The 19,917-nt window shown below is 44.7% G+C and overlaps 1 protein-coding gene and 1 long non-coding RNA gene across 2 annotated transcripts in view; both read left to right on the top strand.

The window, feature by feature from the left end:
• The window catches only part of DISC1 (DISC1 scaffold protein), a 285,981-nt gene that overhangs the window by 170,179 nt on the left and 95,885 nt on the right, over positions 1–19,917 (top strand). The gene's annotated exons all lie outside the window — the stretch shown is intronic.
• On the top strand, positions 11,017–17,094 carry LOC140699233 (uncharacterized). Its single transcript, XR_012077255.1, has 2 exons — positions 11,017–11,728; positions 15,221–17,094. It is a non-coding gene; the product is annotated as an uncharacterized lncRNA (long non-coding RNA).

Genomic DNA, 19,917 nt, shown 5'->3' with positions numbered 1-19,917 from the left:
AAAGCGTTAAAAAAAAAAAGGAGAGAATCATTCCAGTTTTGTCGAGGAGGGCAGGGAGGCTGACAAAGATTGTGCGAGTGGCCCCGGGGCACGTGTGGCCATGCAGTAGAGGAGGGAGGTGAAATATGCCTGACGGTGGACTTGGTTTTGATCTCAGTGTGTGGTTTCTTCACTTCTTTGCGCATCTGTTTCCCCACAGGACTGACCTGGGAAATTAAAGAAGGTGCTACGTAAAGTATAGTGTCTGACCCTGTGTCGTTCAGTTGATACCTGTAAAATACATTCACTAAATTTTCCACCACTAGGGACGGAAGTCCTGTCTCTAGTTCAGTTTAACAATTTAATGGAAGATTTTTTTGAGCACGGACTTGTGAAGTGCCAGGGCTTTGGTCAGTTTCTGTGCGCAAAAATAAGGCGATTGAGAAATGGGCCCCACCCCTCCGGCATCACTGGTTGGCATGGGATTGAGAATCACGCATGATCAGCACCTGAACCCAGAGGGTCGGCATTGTACCCGGGGAGCAGTGGGAGCTGGAAGCGGGAAGAGGCAGATGATGAATTTTGCCCAGCAGGGTTTTTTAAGGCTTCAGAGAGGAAGTGGCCCTGGAGGCAAATCTGGAAGGAAGAGTGAAATTTCATCAGCTAGAGGCTGTGGCCAGGGCGCTTGGAATGGAGAGGGCGTACTGCAGCCAGCCCTCGGTGACCTGACTTGGGCGCACTTCTGCAAGAATAACACGAGGTCTTGAATTCACAGACGACCTTGCTGCCATTTCCTTGTCACGGTGTCTTTTCTTTGAAACAAGCAGAGCTTTTTCATCTCTTATCCTGGGTTGTCTGCTCTCGGGGTTACTGTGGAAGGTTGCTTTGTTTTCCCCGGATACATTGACTGGTCCAGATAGTATTTCAGTTATCGTGTAAGGAAACAAGGCCAAAATATTTCTTTCGCACCAGGAGCGCTGACTGAATTGTCCTTTCCTTGCCTTTTTCTGCAACAACCTTCAGCCTGCTTGTAGCAGCTGCGAAGCTTCTTTGCAGTGACATTTTTGCAGTCACTTCCTGGTGAGTCTACTGCCGTGGGCTGTTGTCGCTGCTCGAAAGCCCAGTTACGTGGCTGATCCTGTGCTGGTCGCCACGTGCTGCGGTGACAGTCAGGCCCCTCGGTGCATTGTGACGCCCCGTTTCTTTCACACTCGATCGCCGGCAGACTTAGGAACAGAGAGAAGTTGATCTGTCAGTTTCTCCTTTAGGGTTAGTGTCAACCAGGGGTGTTTCATTTGGTTTGGTTTTGTTTTTCCCCCTAAAATCAGAGAAGATCTCATTTCAAGTGGTAAATCACCAAAGTAGGATTTCAGAGGCTCATTCCTGGGGCAAGGTGGCGAGGAGGCACTTTATCAAATCTACGCAAACCAATATTTATTGAATCTCATTACACGTGCTTTTCTACTTCATGGGAAAGCAGAGGCCTGGCTGTGGCCCTCAAAGAACGTGTAACAGAAACACGGAGAACTGTATTAGATATTAGAGGTTAATATTAGATAAAATAGCAAGGTGTAATCGAGGGAATTAAAGCTGTATAAAATGTACACAGGCGTGTGAGCTGAGAAAGGGCTAAATCTGAATATTTAGGTCAGTCTGTATGACTAAATCTATATGACCTACATCTATATGATTTAGGTCAGTCATGACTTTGACCTCCAGCGAATGTTAAGTAATGGTAATTGTAAGATTTCATACAACCACATATAATTATCCAACCATGTACATGTCTCTGCCCTTAGGAGCCTGAAAAAGTAACATACTGATTCTAGAAAGAGAGAATCACATATTCTTGATTTTCCACTGATGTTCGTGTTGGGGGGGAATTGCAGCTGGCTCAAGTGGACGGCCTGTCCAGAGGACCAGGGATGCGCGGCCAGGAAGGGCCGGGTCTGAGCTGAGCAGGGGAACTGAAAAAAGGGTATGTTGATGGAACAAAAATTTCCTTTAACTGAATTGCCAGGGAGGCAAAGAGGAGAAAAACCTGGACTTTTATTCCTTCCCCTTGGAAAGTTCTGGAGTCAATAAACTACTGTAAAACAAAATGTAATGTGGGAATTGATATTGAAAGTCAACAAGTAAAGTTGGAAATACTTGCTGACTGTTCCACATCAGTAACTAACTAGACCAGATGGGAGAGCCAGGCAACAAATACTACAGAAAATTTTCATAAACAGTGTGCTTTTCCCATCAGTCAGCCTCTAACTGCTTGTCTGTCCTGAGGATCTTTAGACGAGCTCCCAAGGACTCAGGAAAAGGATAGAATTCTCTCTTACACTCCCTACCTAGGGCTCCGGGGCAGTGGTTCTCAAACTACAGTGTGCATCCAATTCACCTGGTTTGAATCACATTGAAACACAGATTTCTGGGCCCTTGGAGTTTCTGATTCTACAGGTAGTGGGTAGGGCCCGAGGATGTGCATTTGTAAGAGATTCCCAGGAAATACTGATGCGCTAGTCCAGGGACCATACTTTGAGAACCACTTCTCTGGGTGAGTGTGGCCCAGGACCTACTTCCAGGTTCCTTGCATTGGCTCCTTGGCTCTTTTCAACGCTGAGATAACTTTGGGGGGAAACAATCAAACCGTGTAAGAGGCTCTTGGTTGACCACTTAATCTTTGCGTTTCATTTTTTGACTTCATCTGGCTGTAAGTTTTACCTGATTAAAATGCTGCTTTGGGGTTTGGATTCTGTGATTAATTTGAGGATGAAATGACTCCGACCACAAGGAGTTTTTCTTTAGAGCTTGGCTCCTTTCCCTCTCAAAGCCTGAGGTTTGATTTCTTTCTGCATATATTTTGGTCGTCATCATTGTAAGAGCTGAAATTAGCCATCGAAGATCACCATCACCCCAGTGTATTGTTAGCATCTAAGAGCAAGCATTTGATTATTGTTTTCTGTTGAGTTTGTCAAATGTTGCATTAATTGCCAATAAAAAAGTACTTTTTGTACATGTAGTACCAGGTAGGTTTGTCCACAATGACCAAATGTAGAGGCTTTCCATTCAATGTTAGCTTATACATCCCACTCCTCCCCTACTTCCCAAAATAGACAAAGAAGACGAGATTTATTAGATTTTTGTGATTTATACAGTAGTATATAAGTGATTTTAGTGTATCTAGGATGAAGAGTTTCTTCCCAGAGTAAAAGCTTCTGAACCTGTGCAGATAAAATTGCTTTATGTATTACAGCTTTAAAGTAACACGCATTCTTCTGAAGAGCTGAGCCTGGGTTTGAGATTTAACTTTCTCTTGCCCCCTGCACCTTTCATGTCTGTTTTTGGAAGGGACTATAGTTTAATCTTCTTCTTCCTCCTTGTCTGTAAATAGGAGATGGCTATTAGCAGCTGACACTGAGGCCTGAAAAATTCAAGCTCACATCCTCTTTGTCCATAGGCAGGCTAGCACCCTTTCCTCATTTGGGGAACAATACGGTCCTGGTCTGCTGGCAATGGAATCTTACGTCAAGCACCAGTGGGCGTCGTCAGATAACTGGGAGAGGCTACAAATAATACTTTTTTTTCTTTTTTATTGAAGTATAGTTGATCTACAATGTTGCATTAGTTTCTGGTGTGCAACATAGTGATTCAGACACACACACACACACACACACACACACACACACACATATATGTATTCTTTCCCATATTCTTTTCATTACAGGTTATTACAAGATAGTGAATTTAGTTCCCCGTGCTATAGAGTAGGATTTTGTTATTTATCTCTCTTATATATAGTAGTGTGCATCTGCTAATCCCAAACTCCTAATTTATTCCTCTCTCCTTTCCCCTTTTATAACCATAAGTTTGTTTCCTATGTCTGTCACTTTCTGTTTTGTAAATAAGTTCATTTGTGTCATTTTTTTAGATTCCACATTTAAGTGATATCATATGATATTTGTCTTTCTCTGTCTGACTTACTTCACTTAGTATGATCATCTCCAGGTCCATCCATGTTGCTGCAAATGGCATTATTTCATTATTTTTTATGGCTGAGTAGTATTCCATTGTATAAATATACCATAGCTTTTTTATTCAGTCATCTGTGGCTGGATATTTTGGTTGCTTCCATGTCTTGGCTACTGTAAATAGTGCTGCTATGAACATTGGGGTGCATGCATCTTTTTAAATTAGAGTTTTCTCTGGATATGAGCCCAAGAGGGGGATTGCTGAATCATTGGGTAAGGCAATTTTTATTTTTTTAAGGAACCTCCATACTGTTCTCCATAGTGGCTGCATGAATTTACATTCCGACTCAGGATGGCTCCCTTTTCTCCACACCCTCTCTTGTTTTTGACAGTAGCTAACATTAGGTTCTGCTGTGATAGAAAAATCTCAAATGATCATTACTTACATGCTTACTTAAAATAGACATGATTTTTGTTTTCTCTCACATAAAAGCGCAGGCAGGCCATCCAGGGCTGGCTTGGGTGGGGCCTCACGGTTTCAGATACCCAAGTTCCTGCTCCCTTGCTTCTTTGCACATGGTGTCAGCCTCCTGGCCTGTAGACGCTTGATCTAGGCGTCAGGGTAGGGACAGAGACAAAGCAGAAGGTGCACGTATGTGCTGTCCCCTAAGGAAGGGTCACAGAAGCCGCCCAGTGGCACTTCCCCTTCAGGCCCTTTGTCCCGGTCTTAGTCACGTGGTTATGCCTAGCTGCAAGGAGGCCAAGAAATGTATTTCGGGAGGCCCAGCTCCAAGCTCTATGCTGTGGATGGATGGGAGAATGGATATCGGGAGGCACAAGTGCCTTCTCAGTGGCTCTATCTGAAGGTCACCGTGGGCATCTCTAAGCCACGATTTCCAGGGGTTCCTGGTTCGTGTGAATCTATATTTACCTCTGCCAGCAGCCTGTGGGCATTTCCTCCAAGGGGTGGACTGTACCTCTGAAAACAGCCTGGAGTGTGTCAGCAGCAGCTCTTCCTGGGTTATAAAGAATCGCTCTTCTCCATGGGACCACTTCCAAACCCTTGCAGCCAAAGGAAGTTTCATTGATTTTTCAGCCAACTTGGAAAGGAATCACAGCAAGTTTCCACATGGAAGTCACCTAACAGAATGCTCCAAGGAGGCATCGTAGCAGCAAATTTTATAGGTCAAAACTTCTTGAAAGGATTCTGAGCTCTTAGATCTCAAATCTCTTGCCATTTTTTTTTTTCTGTATAGTATTTGCCCCACATGGGATGCCTTCTGTGACCCACGGGGCACATTTCATTTGACCTGAGACCTCTTATTTGATGCTCCCTTTTGTTTCTCTTTGGACAGCCTCTAGCAGTGTCAAGAAAAGCTGCCAAAGCTGTATTTAATCCACCCCTCTTGCTGATGCCAATCCAGTGGGCAGTGAGTTTATTCTCCCTGAGATGATGAGTTCAGCTCTAGTGGCGGAGTGTTGTCAGGCAAGTTGATTACCAGGAGACACCCCCTAGATGAACATTTGAACTGGTAGATACCTGGCTCTCCCCAAGAGTCACACACCCTACTGGCCTCTTCTCAGGATCTGCCTTTTTATAGGGATTCTGTTGGGCCAGAAACACCTTTCTTAGGCCTAGTTGGCTCATCCAGCTCTCTTTTGGGGTGTGACAGAGAAATGGAAATGGAAAAGCTGTAGGAATGATCATAACATTAAAACACAAATACTTTATCATTAAATCATTAAAAGCAAAGAAGGGTTGGAAATACCAGCCTTCTTTCCCATACGAAGGCTGTCTCTCTCTCCGATGTGCTTGAGAAAGGGTCATCCCACCTCTTTCTTAGAGATGTACTGGACAATTCTAATTGTTTGAAAGGCCTCTGTTCTACTGCGGAGAAGGCAAATTTGAGACGGAGTGTATTTCATGCTCACTGAGTGAGTATATGTCAGTTTCCAGAAGGAAAACACAGGTGTGTGTTCGTGCCCAGTGCTCGGGCCACTATAACTCCCAGCGCTCTCTCTTACACTGGGGGAGTGTGTTACAGCTTCCAGGCAGATGTCTGTGGTATTGTGGGCAGCAGATAGGATAATGTACAATTAAGAATCCCACAGGCAGGCATTTTTAGAAAGAGGAAAATTCCAGTTAAAAGCTTTGTTCACTTTCTTGAGGTTCCGCAGGAAGAGCACGTTCCTTCCTCCTGCTGCTGTTGTAGCTTTCTGTCTGGCATCCCGCAAATGCGAGGAAGGCAGGGGTGGGTCAGGATGGGGGTGGCGAGGGCCGGGGGTCGGGAGCGCAGTGCCTGACCCCAGAGAGATGAGCTGATCGAGTGGGATAATTGTCCTCCTCTGGGTCCTTCTGGCTGGCTTCATAACTAAATTGACATGAGACTGATCAACAGGAGGAAAAGACAGATTTCCCTACGTATGGGGACTCCGTAAGAACACGGGATAATCAGGCAACTGAGGTTTATATGCTATTCTGAGCTCAGGAGCAGGGGAGAAGGGGGGCAGTCTGGGACTCCAGAGGCGAGGAAGACAGTTCACAGGGAGACGGAAGAGCAAATGTTTGGTAAAGAGATGCTCGCTGAGCCATACAGGAACAGTGGAACTCAGAGAGGAATTTAACATAGTTTGCTGGGTTCCCACACCCACACACCTGGTTCACACTACAGTGATCCACGGTGGAAGCTCCCTTCCTGAAGCAGGTCCTGTTTGGGTAGCCAGATTCTGTCAGTCAGTGAAGGGGAAGGTTAGAGCTTCTTCCTTAGTCTTTTGGGCCTTGATTGTTTTCAAATAATCTGCATCCCAGAGTGGCACATTGTGGGGTGGCAGATTTTGCTCCCCCTACAGAGCCTTCCCTGCACAGCTATGAAAAAATAAGAGTATTTGCTTTCCAGAAACAGACCTTCACCTCTTCTCAGTGATTTCGGGTTAATATCGTGTATACTAACGGTTAAGGAACATTCTCCGTCATGACCGCACTTGATTTCTAAGACAGTTTTCATACTCCGCATGACGATCAGGAAGACAATGTGATTATCTTCTGTTGATGACTGAAGAAACTGAGATTTAAAGATGCTAAATTACTTGTGCTTATCTTGTAACAGCAAAAATTAGAATCGGAACCGGGACACCTGACTCCAAGGCCATGGCTTTGTCTGCATGGCAACACCCTCAGGGTCTGTGGAGGGGTGCGTGGCCCAGGCCCCCTCACGGGAGGCTGAGGGGCTGCTGTGTTTTCAGTTGGGATTGTCCTCGTCGTTTTCTGTCTTCTCCCCCTCCCCACTTCCAGCTTAGGAACTACATTTGTGTGAGTGATGTTCCTGTCTATTTCAGCCCTTTCCTATTTTAATTTGTTTTCATCTGCTAGGACCTCAGAAATGAGGGAACTAAGACGATCTAGAACTTTTAATGTGTCAGGAGCACAGACCCTGAACTGAGTTGTAATCTGTCCACAAAGTCCGCAAACTCCGTGGCCTCCCTGGTGGGTCCCCAGGTGACTGTTCAGATTTGATTCCTGGTTCTCAGCTTGTGATGGCTGCGTTCCATCCAAGCTCACAATTGTTGCGTTCCTCTGTGCACGCACGCATCTTACCCCTGTGACTGTAGGAAACTGGTCCCGAGCCGGTGTTATGTTGGCATAGAACATTTGTAAAATCTGAAGATGGTTTTAAAGTTTGCATTTCACCTACGGTTATCCTGGAAGACCCTCAGTTAGGAGAAATATCTCTCTCTTGCTTTGAGTGGTTCTTGATATATTTCGATGGCTCTTTGAATGCTTTCAGTGACGAGGAGACCCTAGGCCAGCAGGAAGGAAGAGACAGTTGAGGAAGGAAGGTGAGAGGTGGGAGCAGCCAGAGGAAACAAATGCCGAGTTCTACACCCAGGGGGCAGCATGCACCCGCGCGCGCCTCCGGAACCTCAGTAGCAGCTGTCCCATTGTGACCTAATTTTGGCTATAGATTTCCTTAATATATGTTTTTTACATTTCACTCTCTATCAAGTTTTTTCCTTGTATAACTTTCTTTAAGTTAAAAATTGCAATATGTTTAATTTTAAAATTTAAAAATTAAAATTTAATTTAAATCTAAAAATTAGAATTTATTTTAAATTTTAATTTAATAATTAAAATTAAAAATTTAATTATTAAATTAAAATTTTAAAAATACAATTAAAAATTTAAATTATTAAATTAAAATTTAAAAATCACAATTAAACAATTTAAATTCTTAAAAACTAAAAATTAAAATTATTAAATTTAAAAATTAAAATTAAAAATTAAAATTTATTTAATTCAAGATGAATTGTGTTTAAAATTTAAATTTGAATTTCAGGTTAGACCATAAATTTTAAAGAAATTGTGATTTTCCCAGTCCTAGTGCTTAAGTTGTCCAGTGTCTATTTTCCTTCAGATTTCACCCTTTTGGTTGCACTAAAAAAAACTTTGTTGATGACTGGAAGCAGGAAATGCCATTTTCTCTCCTCACTGACTGATTTTCTTGATGGATCGTGAGTATAGTTTACACACAGCTCAGTGACACTAATCTCGTTGTGCTGTGGTTCTTTAGACCACTTTGACAAGAAGCTGCTCCTTTGTCTTTGATTCTGAATTCAGCGTTGATCAAATGTCCACTTGGGTTGTCATCGATGGTAGTGAAAAATGAGCTTCAGATGTCCCCGGGCTGGTTCTCGAGTTCTTGGTGGATTTCCGTTTTCTTCTGATGCTTAAAAGATTGAGCAAGTGGATGGAAGGTCACGTGGGGACAGCTAAGCCTCTCCCTGGCACGTGGACTTTCTGCTTGGGTGTTTTGGTCTCAGTGGCCTGTCTTTCTGGCTACTGCATGGAACTTCTCTATGGGGATTTGGGTTAAATCCATCTGTAGCTAATCTCCTGATTTTATTTTTTGTGGCTGAAGTGCCTCACCCAGCATTATTGCTGCTGAGACTGGACAGAAAGACCTTTTCTGATAAATTCTTAATCTTTATGGGAATGAGTCAAAACGAGTTCTTTCAGGGCGCCTAGTTTTGACTCTGAGTAATAGCTATTATGGTCTCTCTCACAAACAAAATTTTGTACATAAAAATAATGTGCCAAGTGATTAAAAATAATTTTTAGGTGTGCCTGGAGACAAATAGGATTTGTGTACTTTTATTTTCCTGTGGGAACCTATTGTTTGCACTCAGTGACTGAAGTTTAAATTTCCATTGAGGGTTCCCTGTGTCCCACTAGGGCAGGTTTCTCAACCTCTGTGCTCTCGAGGTTTTGGACCAAATACTCCTTTTTGCTAGAGGCTGTCCAGTGCTTTGAAGGATGTTTAGCGGTGCCTCTGGCCTCTGCCTATGAGATGCCAGTAGCATCCCCTCCTCAGTCACGACAGGAACATCCTTGACAAAGAAGGCATGGTTGAGCGTTGGAGTTACATATGGGAGTCACAGATGTCTGCAGAATTTGCCAAATGTCCCCTGGGGTTAGGGCTGCTGGAGTTAGCAAGTAAAAACACAGGGCGCCTAGTTAAATGTGAATTTCAGGTTAGACCATAAATTTTTTTTATTGTGGTTAATTATGCATAGCATGAAAATGACCACTAAACCATTTTTAAGTGTAGAGCTCAGTAGTGTTAAGTACAATCATCACCACCATCCAATGCTAGAACATCATCCCTGACTAACTGTCCACATTAAACACTAGCCCCCCATTCTTTCCTCTCACCCCTACCCCAGCCCCTGGCAACCACCTTTCTACTTTCTGTCTCTATGAATTTGACTAGTCTAGGGACCTCATGCATGTGGAATCAGATGGTATTTGTCCTTTTGCATTTAGCTTATTTTCCTTAGCATCATGTCTTCGGGCTTCATCCACACTGTGGTGTGTGTCACAACTTCCTTCCTTTTCAAGACCGAATATTCCAGTGTATGCCTGTACCACAGTTTTGCTTATCCATATATCTGTTGATGGACATTTGGGTTGTTTCTGCATTTTAGCTATTTTGAATAGTGCTGCCATGAACATTAATGCTTATGAATGATTTTTTTTAGTAAAAACATGTTCTGTGCAATTTTGGAACATACTTATATAGTTCCCTGTGCTCTACAGTAGGCCCTTTGTTGTTTACCTTTTTTATATACAGTAGTGTGTGTGTCTGTTAACCCCCAACCCCTATATTAAATTTCTTGTAATAACCTATAAAGAATCTAAAAAGAAAAATATATATGTATGTATATGTATAACTGAATCACTTTGCTGTGCACCTGAAACTCCCATTGTAAGTCAGTTCCGCTTCAGTAACTTTTTTTAAAGTAAAGCAGTGGAAGACAGGTCCAAGGAAAGCCCCCTCACCTGCTGTCCCTCTGTCTCTGGGAGGGCCGCTCACACCTGGTGCTCCCAGATCTTTGGCAGCCCAGCGTGCAGAATTATACATACAAGGGAGGCTGTGTGTGTGTTCACATGTTGGAACTGGGCGGGAAAGGGACATCCTTGTCAAAGAAGGCGTGGTTGATAGCACGGAAAGATGTTTGTAACTTTTTTTTTTAATGATTCTCCTTGATTATTGATACAGCGTCAGTCAGTCAGCTCAGCGTTTGTCTTATGGACAAAGTGAGGCTGGGACGGCGTTATATTCGGCAGGGTGACGCTGGCACCTCGAGGTTCATCTTTATGATGCTACGGAAGGACTTTGGAACTGGTCTGGAAACGTTGCCTCCTCCCCCGCACTCTGCCTGCAGGAGGCTGCCCTGGCCTGGGTTTCTTCATCTAAAAAATGGTAATAATAAGGCTACTAACTCCATGGTGAAGTTATGCTCCCAGGAAGATCTGCAGAAACGCTAGAATAGTCTGAAGCAGGCAAGGCTTGCGTCATAGTCGAGGTTCCCTCGTGCTGGGCTAGTGAAGCTGCATCTGATTGGCTGCCATCAGGGATAAGGGGCGGAGCCGTGCTCACGGCCCGGTCCTGGAGGCGGGGGCAAGATGACGTCAGAGGCTTCCTCTGCGAGCGAGCTAACACACGCAAGGTGCACCTCATCATACCTGTAAGGAGGGAGAACTGCGTCCGCTGCCAGAGAAGTATGTACAGGTTATCTAGCCTCTGGTAACTGTGAACGTGAACTTCGGGGATAGGGCCTTTGAAGATATAATTCATTTAAGCAGCTTGTGGTGGAAGTATCCTGGAGTTAGGGTGGACCCTGAATCCGATGACTGGCGTTCCTTCAAGGGAAAGGAGAAGGAAATCTGAGGCACGGAGACCCAGAGAGGGGAAAGCCACGGGAAGGTGGAGGCAGGGACTGGGGTGAGGCACCTGCAGCCAAGGCTCGTGGAGGGTTGCTGGCAACCACCAGAAGCTGGCAGGGAGGCATGGGATTGAGTCTCCCTGGGAGCCTCCAGAAGGAACCAACCCTGTCACACCATCATTTTGGACTTGTGGGTGGAGCTGCGAGACAATCCGTTTCTGTTATTTTAAGCCGCTGGGTTCGTGGTACATTGTTACCACAGCCTCAGGAAACTTGTACAATACCTGACCTGTAGTAAGCGTCCCGTGAATGCCAGCTGTTAAGACGGTCACTGTGGTGGCCGCCCGCTCCAGGAGGACTGCGTGTTCCCACGGAATCTGTTGTTCCACTTCCAAGAACGGTCCTGAGCCCAGATTGTTGGTGTCGGCTAACCCGCTGAAAACACAAGCTCTCCTGCTTCCCGTTCATGGACAGACTTCAGAGAACAGGATGCTGATTTAGGAAATCAACCCCTTGTGTTATTAATCGCTAGGATGTGTCTCCAATCCAAACCCATGTCCAAGGTAGGTTTATGTAAAAAAGCACTAGTGTGTTCAAGAGGGTAAAATTCTGAATGTCGGCTCCAGGATTACCACATCAGTTGTGGCCTGGGCGAGGGAAGTCTGTCTTCCCTGCACGTCGCTTCGTCCCAACCGCTTGCATCCTCACGGCACAGGACAGCCAAATGGGATGTGGAGATTGAGCTGTTGCAATTCACAGCTTTTACAAACTTGACGGCTGGTCTCAGGCTCTCATATCTGTACTTGACCCAATTTCAAGGGCTGCCTTTGAGTCTGGATGTCAAGAGATCAGGCTGAAGAGAGTGCTGGGGGAGTACCAACACTGTTACACACAGGAGGAGGAAAGCCAAGGGGAACAAAGATAGAGGAAGCTCCTTGGACTTAGAGGCAGGGGCAGAGATTTATCTTCTATCAGATCTAAGGACTGAAAGCCTGGATGGCGAGAGGGTTCAAGTGTGAATTCAATTCTCATGCTCCCCGTGTGACCTTCTGTAAGAAAGACCAGCTTTGAAAAATGAAGCTTTCCCAAGGGGATGATACATTGTCTTCATCACTGCATGTACTTTTCTCAGAACTCCATTGGTTTCCTGGAATTTTTACTGAGAATTCCAGCTAGCCCAACAATGGTTTTTTTTTTTTTAAGTGCCATGGTTTTCACCCATGCCACACTGGCACGTTTTGGCCGTAGTGTGTTTCTCTAGCCTAATCATAAAGCCTTTGGGAATGGTGAAATAGTGCTCTGGGTTGTCCTTCCAACTGTGTCCTCCAGCTGCAAAGGACAGTCCTCTTCGCTTAGAGACAAAGGATGGAAAGGCTCAGCCAATCTTATTCCCTGTCTCGATTTCCATCCTGCTGCAGTTGGGGTCACAGCATCTCCATTTATTGGCCTATAATTGCAAGACCAAACCTGATCCGAAGCACGAGGCATGTATATACACACACTTTGAGATTAGCAGCGTGAAAACACCAGGTTATTTATTTCATCTTAATCATCAGGTGATTTATTTGATTTTTTAACTTTCTTTCTATTGAAGTATAGTTGATTTACACTATTATGTTAGTTTCAGGTTTACAGCATAGCAATTCAATTTATTTTATTTATTTTAAAATATTTTTAAGGGGGGAAGTAATGAGGTTTACTTATTTAGTTTTAGAGGAGGTACTGGAGATTGAACCAGAATCTTGTCTATGCTGAGCACGTGCTCTACCACTTGAGCTATACCCTCCCCCATGATTTAATATTTTTTATAGATTATACTCCATTTAAAGTATTTACAAAATAATGGCTGCGTTTCTCTGTGCTGTGCAATATACCTTTATTGCTTATCTGTTTTATACATAGTCATTTGTATCTCTTAATCCCCTGCCCCTAACTTGTCCCTCCCGCCTTCCCTCTCCCCACTGGTAGCTTCTAGTTTTTTCTTTGTATCTGTGAGTCTGTTTCTGTTTTGTTGTATACTTTTGTTTTATTTTTTTGGAATCCACGTATAAGTGACAACATAGAGTATGTATCTTTCTCTGACTTATTTCACCAAGCATAATACTCTCTAGGTCCATGCACGTTGCTTCAAATGGCAGAATTTCATTCTTTGTTATGGTTGAGTAGTATTCCATTATGTATACACACACACACACACATATATATATGTATCTGTATGATCTCATATGATATATAGAAGATGATATGTACATCTACTTGATATATACACATATACATATATGTGTATATCATCTTTACCATTTATCTGTTGATGAACTCTTAGGTTGCTGTCATATCTTGGCTATTGTAAAATAATGCTGCTATGAATATGAACATTGAAGTGAATCCGTCTTTTCAAATTCATATTTTTGTTTTCTTCGAATATATACCCAGAAGTGGGATTGCTGGATCATATGGTAGCTCTATCTTTAGACTTTTTGAGACACCTCCGTACTGTTTTCCACATTGGCTGCACCAATTTACATTCCCACCAACAGTGTACAAGGGTTCCTTTTTCTCTGCATCCTCACCAGTATTTGTTAGTTGTGGTCTTTTGGATGATGGCCATTCTGAGAAGGGTGCGGTGACAGCACCTTGTGGTTTGATTTGCATTTCTCAGTCATCAGGTTATTCTTGCTTTTGATACATCTGTGCATAACCTGATGCTTCAACTTCCCGAGACCTAGTTCCTACACAGGGTAGTTGAGGTCGTTGGAAACTTACCATGTTCTGGATATCACACCCTCTCTTGGGCATGTCTGTGCCCCAAGAATTAGGGAACTTGTATCAGTCTTGCTGTACTGCTGTCTTATCTGGGGTAGTTCTGCCTCTTTGTGGACACAGTCTTCCTGGAAACTTACTTGCCTGCATTGCCAACATTTCCTGTTCCCAGATCACCCTTCCTTGGACTCCACTCAGGGGTGCTCATTCTGTGCCAAAGACTGTGCCAAACACTTAGAAGGCCAAGAAGGTAAGTGATGGAGAGGACATAGAACTAAGTTGATAGCCCCCAGTGAAATGTGATGAGAGTTACGTAGGCGGATTTCTTCAGGAACAGAGAGGTTGGGCAAGTAGCCCAGGAACTTACTTCCACGTGCTGGACCCCTTTGGTAACGGCTCTGTTGGGCAGACTCGAGTTCCTTCTGACACCTGCAGCTGTCTAGAGCCCCATCCTGTCTCACTGAAATTCCAGGGTGTTTGTGTGTACCTATATACACACACACAATGGAATGCTACTCAGCCATAAAAAATGAACTAATGCCATTTGCAGCCACATGGATGGACCTAGAGATGCTATACTAAGTGAAGTCAGTCAGTCAGAGAAAGGCAAATATCATATAACATCACTTCTATGTGGAATCTAAAAAATGATGCCAATGAACTTATTTATAAAACAGAAACAGACTCACAGACATAGATAACAAATTTATGGTTACCGGTGGTGGGGAAAGGGGAGGGGAGGGGAAGGATAACCTGGAAGTTTGGGATTGGCAGATGCAAACTACTATGTCCAGAATAGGTAAACAACAAGGTCCTACTGTACAGCACAGGGAGCTGTATTCAGTGGGTTGTAGTAACCTGTGATGAAAAAGTATATGAAAAAGAATAGGTATATATGTGTATGTATGACTGAATCACTCTGCTGTACACCAGAAACTAACACAACACTGTGAATCAACTATAATTTAAAAAAAACGGGAAGAAATCCGAGGATATAGTTCCGGGTCCCTGCCCCTCCCAGGACACTCCATCCTTTAGAGTCTCATGCTGGGACCTGCTCTGGGACTAGAAAGTCCCTTGCACCTCCTGGGTCTCCGTCGAGGCCACCCTAAGTGGGGAGCATGTGCTCTGGTTTAGGGAGACTTTTTTAAAAAACTTCTTTGGTTTTTTTTGGAGGGAGTAGGGTAATCAGATTTATTTATTATTTTTTTTTAATGGAGGTACTGGGGATCAAACCCATAACCTTGTGCATGCTAAGCACGCACTCTACCACTGAGCTATATCCTTTCCCCTAGGAAGACTTTTCTGGAGAGAAGATTTATTTGATCATCTCATGAACACTCCATTCTGTGTTTATTCCGCTAAGTTCAGGAAAGCGCCTACTTAGTGAAGGGCTCTGAGACACCCTCTAAAGGGAAAAGTAGGAGACGATCTCTGCTCCCCTGATGTTAAAACTGGAGCCGGAAGGCACAGGCGACGGCTGGGGCAACGTGATGACGCAGAGCTTCTGGAGGGACCAGTAAGGTGACTGGTGTCGTGAGAAGGACGGTGGCGTGGAGAGGACCCTCTGCTTGCTTTCTGCCTGGGGGCCCTGGGCGTGAGGGCTGTGCCCTCCAGCGCTTGCGACGTGCGAGCCCCGCACACAGCCGGCCTCCAGCAAGCCCATTGTTCCATCACCCTTCCTGTCCTGCCGCCTCCCCGACTCCGGACAAAATACGGAAATCCTGTCCCCAAAGTTGTCTTGATCACAATACGCCATCTCACAGCCAGAAGAATGTATTTTTAACCCCAAGACTTCGAAAGTGGCGTAAATCATTGCCGCCGTCTCTGTTAGTCTGCCGCTGGGTTGGTATTTTTCCCAGGCTTCACGGCCCTGGCAGCTCAGACAGACCCGCTCTTCCAAGTTCAAGTCAAAAGCCTTTCCTGGAACCGCCAGGGAAAGGGGCTCAGGACCAGCCGGCAGATGCTTTTCGCTGGTCCTTTTCAGCAGAGCCTGGGTCAGGAAGCACAGTGTGGCTCAGGGAGTGCCGGGGGCAGGAAGGGGGCTCTGGGAGCTGGAGAACCAGATGGGGAGAAGGAAACAAAGGAAGGGGAAGCCTGGTTTTCTTGGAGACTGTGAGAGAAAGTTGCTTTGAAAGAGGGCCTTCCAGAGAAACAGATGGTTGTACAACAATAGTTGGAGACGTCATACCAGGCTCACGATCATGGATGGAACAACCAAACAGAAGATGAGTAAGGAAACAGAGGACCTGAACCACACTGTAAACTGCCTAGATCTAACCGACATACACGAACAGTCCAGCCAACAGCAGCAGCACACACATTCTTCCCAAGTGCTCATGGGACATTTTCCCCGATAGACCACATTATGCCACAAGTGAAGATTTAAAGAGATAGATATCATAACAGAGTCTCTTCTCTGATCACAATGAGATGGTGTTAGAAATCAGTCACAAAGAAAACAGAAAATTCACAAAATTTTGGAAGTTAAACAACACATTTTTAAACAACCAGTGGATCAAAGAAGAAATCACAGGGGAAATGAGAAAATATTTAAAATGAATGAAAAGAAAAATAAACAAACAAACAAAAAAGCGGGCCTTCCACCATTTTTTTTTCCTTGAAGGACAGCTACTTCTGACTTTCCCCAGGTCATTTGATGAGGGTGTGGTGGGGGCAGTGGCTTCTGGAACCTGACTGCTAATATGGTGCCAGGGGTCTGGGGGAAACATGGGCCCGTGGACCCCAGCTGTAGGCTGTGGACATCAAGCCCGGGATGAGAGGTCACCCGAAACCTCTGGGGCCTCTTACAAGGCAGGGGATTTGAGATCAACCAGGCTCTAACCATCAGCATCACTGAAAAAAAAAAAACCTGCTAAATAGGGAATTTCAGAAAACAAACTGACAAAGTCTCCCCATTTTCCTTTTCCTTTGGCTTTTGAATTGGAAGGACCTCAGAGATCAGGGATTTGAATCCTTCCAACTTCCAGATAAGGCGGGTGAGGTCGGACAAGGTTAGTGGTGGCTTCAGAGGCCTGAGTTCACAGGGAGCCACATGTGACTCTTCTGGCCACTGGTCCAAGATTCTTTTCACTCTAACATTTTCTGAGTGTTTATGTTTCTGTGACATCAATCTAAGTGATCTGCACATTAAACATATTTAATCATTTTTTTCTGTGTTGAAGTCTAGTCGGTTTACAATGTTGTGTTAGTTCCAGGTGCACAGCACAGTGATTCAGTTATACATATATATCTGTCCTTTTCAGATTCTTTTCCATTATAGGTCATTACAAGGTATTGAATATAGTTCCCTGGGCTGTACAGTAGGACCTTGTTGTTTATTTTATGTACAGTAGTGTGTATCTACAAATCTTCACTGTAAAGGTGCAAAGTTGCAGCCTGTCTTTGGATCCACTTTTAGACCACGAGCCTGAGGCATAGCAGAGCTTCAGTCTGTGGCCCCGCGTCCCACAGCTGGGAAATGACAGCGGGATTCCAGCCAGGCGGCGAGCCTCAGAGCTGCGCCCTGGCCGCTACCCCACACAGCGTGCTCAGCCCTTTGGTAGCTGGTCTGAGATCCTGGTCACCGGTTGTATCATCCTGTCCCTGGGGGAGACATGTGTTCTAGTTACTGAGAAAGAAGGGACCCTTCAGCACAGATGGGCGCCGAGGGGGCACGGGAACTCAGGGCTATTGCTCACTGCAGCTGTTTGGCAGAAAGGATGCAGAATGATGTCATACGACGCGCTGATGGCTGGAGAACTGAGCGGAGGAGATTGTAATCCTGACACAAGTCTGGTTTCAGGGCTCCACTGCTGAGCAGAGGGCTGGACGGAGGACCGGAGACCACGTGGATTTACTCTCAGTTTCCCACGTGCTGTTGTCACCTTTCTGCCCCTCACCTGACAAACTTAAGGCTGGGAAAGGTCCTTCCCTTTCAGTCATTCCCCTTTTGATCCACCTCTGAATGTTGATTCCCAAACTAGACTATGCCTCAGAGACTCACTGTAGCTGAGCCCTGGGGGCATGTTTCATCCTGGGAGGAACCGCAGGAGATTGAGCTGGTTCTAGGTTGTGGAGCTGGACCATCCCTGGCTACTTTAAGGTGGTCCCAATTCCCTGGTGGTTTCTTGTGTGAAAGAAGCCAGAACCAGCCTGGACTCAAGATGTTCAGAGCCCTAGTTAGGAGATCTTTTTTAAAAAAATTAATTAATTACTTAAAAAATTTGAAGTCTAGTCGGTTTACAATGCTGTGTTAGTCACAGGTGTACAGCACAGTGGTTCAGTTATACATATATACATTCCTCTTCATATTCTTTTTCATTATAAGCTATTACAAGGTATTGAATAGTTCCCTGTGCTGTACAGTAGGACCTTGTTGTCTATCAGGTTTTGTGAAGATTTTCTTTGTCGTTCCAGCGGTACAAGATCTTCTGTCCAAGTTCAGTAGATGTTCTGTGAGAATCGTCCCACACATAGATGTATTTTTGATGTACTCGTGGGAGAGGGTGAGCTCCGCCGCCTCCTGCTTCCCCACCTTCAAGCCTCCTCGAGCCCTTGTTAGGAATGGCGCTAATGTTGGTGCAGGAGTGGGTGAGTCTGCCCGGCTCCTCTCTGCTGTGATGCGTTTGTGGGGATGTGGATCTACAGAAGCTGACTCAGGGACTTGCTTATGTCATGCTGCCCAGGAGAGGGCTTGCTTAGGAGCCTTTAACTTGACTCAGCAGTTCCTGGCGGGGTCAGTAAGTATTTGTTGATTCAGCGAGTGAGTGAATGAACCAAAGTAGGCTAATAAGTGTTTCCGGAGCAGTGGGATGTCTGCGCTGTTCTGACACACGTTAATCTACCTGCCCTACAGTTCAGTTTCAGCACCGACCTGTGAATTGCTCCTGGCTGTGGAGAGCCAGGCTGGACTGTTCGTACCACGTGATTGTTGCTCAGCGCTGACACCTAGTGGCCATGTCCTTAATTGCAAGCATGATGCCCATTAAATCAGTGGCGGTATCATGGCGTGCTATTCCGTGACAATGGTGCGCTCGGAGTTAACGCAGAGTGGTCGCCCTACCTAGGAAGATGAAATCTTGCAAAATAACCTACTAAAATGACAGTGAGCCTCTTGTCCTCTCTTAGGGCTGCATGATTAGGTCCATCTGGTTAAATGGTCTGGATTCAACTTCTAATTCTGACAATAAGCTAACCCAGGACTAATTTTTTTCATTTTATATATTAGGAAGTGGACCTAAGGTTAGGGAATATGCCCGAGTTCATGGCAGGGGCTGGGGTTTGAATCCCATTTTGTCTGACCTCAACATCTGTGCTCTTCCTCTGAGCCTCAGTGGCACCACCTAACTCCAGGGGCACCATTCACATTGAGTGCGTATGCACTGTGCTTCTGAAGTTGTGCAACATGCAACTGTCCTCTTTCTACTTCACCCCACGGCCCCTTCAGGAGCTGATTCCGTATGTCTGCTCAGTATTCTAAATTCAGTGGGTGACCGAGGCTGTGAAATAATCCTAAGATGCATAATTTATCCTGTACTAGATGTACTGAATATTTATCTAGTATTAATATGCTATAATTAAAAACTTCTATTCTTCTTGAAGCCTGTGAAAAACCATACTGTGTTTCTGATTCTCAACCCTGGAGAGCTCCAATCGAGTGGTAAAGCTCCTCTATAAATAAAGCTCAACTTATAGTGATATTAGAAAAATCCAAGGTCATAGTATGTGAAATGGAGACCAATGTCCCTGTGCCACCCCAGCATCCCCATCATGATGACGTTGGTGTATCTGATGATAACGTCAATAGCAAGAAATGATACAAGTCATTAGGTACCATTTATTCCTTGACAGCCATGCTTATGAGGGAAGTACAAGCATTGTCCTGATTTTCATGTGGAGACACTGATTAGTTTGCCCAAGTTGACTGAGCTGGGAAGTCGCTCAATTAATCCAGATTAGCCTGAGCTCGGAGACTTACTCTTAACCACTT

This window comes from Vicugna pacos, chromosome 11 (assembly GCF_048564905.1).
Source record: "Vicugna pacos chromosome 11, VicPac4, whole genome shotgun sequence".
Taxonomy (NCBI): domain Eukaryota; kingdom Metazoa; phylum Chordata; class Mammalia; order Artiodactyla; family Camelidae; genus Vicugna; species Vicugna pacos.
Note: the sequence above shows the minus strand (reverse complement) of the source record. Positions and strands in the feature narration are given on the sequence as shown.